Raw genomic sequence first — 4434 nt, forward strand, 5'->3', positions numbered from 1 at the left:
TTTACAAAGCACACAACACTTGCAAAAATAAACCTAATGTAAATGCTCAAAATGAAAGTATAAACACTATACAAGACTCTCAACACAATTTAGTTTCCAGAACAATCCATTATCAATCCTTTAATGCTCCATTTGTGCCGACTGGCAACAAAAACATAGTCATAGTCAAGGTGTTTTTCTTTTTGTCGTACAATCTGACATCTACCCCATCATTTTAGGGTTTGCAACAATTTATAATTTCTTTTCCTCAGTTTGTGTGCAAAAGTTAGGGTTCCCAATGCCAAGCTAAGGTTATGACTAATTTGGTGGAAAAGTTGCATGACAACTTTGAAAAGTTGTCATGCAACTTTTTGCAACTTTTAAGCAACTTTTGCAATGTTGCTTTTCTTGGCTTTTAGGCCTTTATTAGGCTATCCTCTAGACACAATCATGCCAAAAGGACCCCAAACTCGTCAATAGGCTCACATTCCCTCAACCCCAAAAGAAAACTCAACCTAGACTTGTGAACCTAGGACCTAAACTAGGACCTAAACAAAACTAATGAGCTCTTGGCTCTTATTACATTACATGGCTTCATGAAGAAGCAAAATCACAACAAAAACAAATGGTGGGAGCCCTTAGAAGGGTGTTCCTGCACCAGTCCAGGATAAACACCAGCAAGCTTATCTATTCCAGATCAGCACGACACGCTATGGAGATGATTTATTAATGTTGTAAATGCATTAAGCCGACATGTTGAATCAGATATTGCATCGGTTATTGATTTACTTGTAAATTATTTTTATTATAATGTCTTTTGTAAAACCAACCTACACATTTTGGTCCTAGGCTCTGGTATATATGTAAGATCTTATTTGTAAGATCGATAGGCGAATGAAAAAAGGGTTTGTAATAAGGTATATGCGAAAATAAGCAGAGTTATACACACAGACATCATTTGAAGGTTGAGGAAGGTTTTTGTGAAGACATATCAGAACTGAACCGATACTGAATCCAGCATATGAAGATTGTATTTTGAGCAGTACATCATTATTGGATTTAACCATGCAATTGTAATCAGTGTGACTCCTATTTGTGTTTGAGCAGTGAGCTCTAGGCGCTTGGCCTTTTTGCATGTGCAGACCCCCTATTGTATACACATACTATCTGCAGTAGTATCTTCTGATTGTGGGTAAGGTTTCCCACCATGGTTTTTCCCCTTACAGAATTTCCACGTACAAATATTGGTGTTATGTGTTGTGGATGTTATTGTCTTTCTATTTCATGCATTAATCTTTACCGATACTGCAATTAACTGATAAACTGTGTACCGACATTAAGTTTGGTTTACCGATATTAAGCATTAAGTTTGGATAACTTGTTTTTGGATTAAATTTATTTGACAACTAATTCAAGCCCCCCACCCCCTCTCTGTTGTCTCCGGGACCTAACAACAAATTGGTGAAGTGTGGAATGATTTACCTTCACTTTGGCATTGTTGTCAAAGGGGGAGAAGAACTGTATATGATTGATAGCTAGTTACCAGCTAAAGCCATGAAGATATAGTTGAAGGAGAGTATATAGAAACTGTAAACCAGGATTCCTATACCTGTGTATGTGCTTTACTCTCAATCATCACAATCAATGGGTATTGATATTTGTATTGTCATCAATGCCAAAGGGGGAGATTGTTGTCATTGCATGAATATTGCATTGATGAAGTATAATGTTGTCATTGATGTTAATCATAACCGGTAATGAAGTTGTATTGTAACCGGTAAAGATGCAGTAATGCAACCAGTAGTAAAGAAGTGAGGGAAACTAGCAATGTTATTGAAGCAGAGAGATCAACCAGTAACCCTAACTAGTTGATAAGTCGATCCCTAAAAGATAGAGCTTGGAGAATCAGTTGTGATGATCTATGATCGAATGATGATCGAAGATGAAGATGCCATGTAAGCATGATGCACGTGATGAGTTTCAAAGTGGATTTGGCATGTAGAGATAACCATTTATCTTGGGAATGATCAAATGCATAGCATGAAGTGGAAAATGCATGATGAGCTACAGGATCCAATGTGTGGTGATCCAGGAGCGGTTGAAGTTGTCTCTAACAATGTGTAGTTGATTGCTATGTAATCCAATGGTTATGATTGAACCGATATGTTTGTAATCTCTATGAGATTTGTAGGTTTTGTGTTATGTTACCGACCTATTGTATTTTCTTATAAGGTTGATGAGTTGTTTTGTAATTGTGTTGGCAATTTGGTTAAGTGTGGAAGTGTGATTGTTTCTGAACTAGAAGGAGTGTCTACAGAATGTTGTGAAGGAAGATAGGAGCGGTAAAGGATTTGATTAAGCAAGGAAGTGTTATTACCAGATCAGCAAAGAACCTATTGTTATCTAAGCATTACAATAGTTAAATCCCTTTACCAGGTAAGCTTTAACATGCTTCATGTTGAAATCCTCAAACCAGGTGATCCATTAGATTGGATTTCAAATCCTCCACTGAGGTTACCTTTAACAGGGTATTGTAGTCAATCACTTAACCGGGTGGTCTTTAACCAGATCTATTCTTAACAGGACATTATTGTATAATCTTCTAACAAGACTTGGCTTCTAACATGGCGAACTTCAGAAGAGTTCAAAATACTTGTGGGTATTCATCCCCACCATGGTTTTTCCCATTTGGGTTTCCATTTGAAAAATCATTGTATCAAGTGGTGAATGATTTTGTGGATGTGTTTTGATATGGTTGATATGAATGACTGGTAAATCCACTTAGATATGTTTAGATGACCAGAAGTGATCTGAAATGAGCTATTACTGATATTAGTGAAGTGGTTTAATGTTTTGGTTAAATGGTATTTGAGTTTCAAATATGTTGCATTGTATCATTGATGTTTTGATCAACTGGTAAAGTTTGTCAGTGCAGTTGCAATTTTTGATACCGTGACTAAACCGGTTAGATTAGTGATTGGATTCTGAGTTGAAAGTTTTTTGGTGAAAGTTTAGTTTACTTTCTATCTATTGATTCACCCCCCCTCTCAGTAGTTGATCGGATCCTTATAGTTTCATCATATTATCATCAACATGGGTTTATTTGTTTCATGATTTCATTTGTATTCCTTCATTGAGTTGTGATTTGATCATGTTATTTATATTTCAGGTTTTAGTGTTGCCTCTTAGTCTAATTAGCATGACAAATTTCCCCTTGTGAACAGATAGATGTAAATGACTATTCTAGAAGGTGCAAAATTCATAATAAACAACATAAATAGAGATAAACAAATTGGAAAGGGGATGCAGTGAGGAACCTTCATAGAAATTTGAGCTCAAAATGATTGGGCATTGTAGTTAGGCACCCTAGTCCTGACAAGTGTCCAAGTGCAAATTAGGAACCCAACTGAACTCAGGAGCTCACAAACTCTCCTTTGATTAAATTGCAGTTCAAAACACCTAGACTATGGTGGTAGGTGCCCTAGTCCTCTTTTATGTCATATTTTGTCTCACTTGTCTTGTCTCTATCTACATTGTGCTCATGTATCCTTAGTCTAAAATTGAAACCTATTTTTGAACATGGATCTGCACAGAATGAGAGAAAAGCGAGGTTGGATTTTATAGGAGCTTGTCTTAGTCAAACCTCGAGATGGACTCAACCCTAAAACAATGATGAAAAAGATAAAAATTTAAAGTGATATGCTCCTTGGCTAACTTAAAAAAAAATTTACTTCGAGGATAGATTTTGGCTAACTTAAAAAAAAATTTACTTCGAGGATAGATTTTGAAATAACAAGGCCGCCACTTTATCCTCTCAAAATTTTATTGACAAAATAGGTTTGAATTTTAAGGGTTGTGAGATTATAGGTACCTGATACTAGATCTATAATTTATATGAAAATGGAAATATTTAAGTGGGAGAAAATGTGCATTGAAATTTAAAATGAGATAGGACCCATATCAGCTTAAAATGATATAAGATTTAAAGGGCATACTTAAAATTAGGGCCCAACTATAAATGTGTTGAAGATTTAAAGTAAAAGAGGACTCATATTCTTCAATTGAGGATTCTTGAACAAGGAAAGAATAGGTCCCAAAATACTTAGAGGAATGAGAAAATTGAAATAAGTGCTAAGGAGAGTATGAAATTGGACTCATTATTAAAAGAGTATAATTTATGACACTACATTTATCCCCCACTTTAGTGAAAGTGTGAACTTACACTCATACTCATAGTAAAGTATAAATAAAGAGAGATCACATCTAAGAGCAAGACAAGCTAGGTATAGGGTGTCACTAAGTTTGAGGGATGCACAATCCCCGAGCATAGGAACCTATCAATCCATGCAAATAACCTTGAAATATACAAAAAACAAACAATGTTATTACTAAAACAAAAGGTTCCAAGTCAACAAGTTGAAGGGACCTCGATGTCAAAATGTATCAATCGCTAAT

The sequence above is a fragment of the Cryptomeria japonica genome, chromosome 3 (genome assembly GCF_030272615.1).
Source record: "Cryptomeria japonica chromosome 3, Sugi_1.0, whole genome shotgun sequence".
Taxonomy (NCBI): Eukaryota; Viridiplantae; Streptophyta; class Pinopsida; order Cupressales; family Cupressaceae; genus Cryptomeria; species Cryptomeria japonica.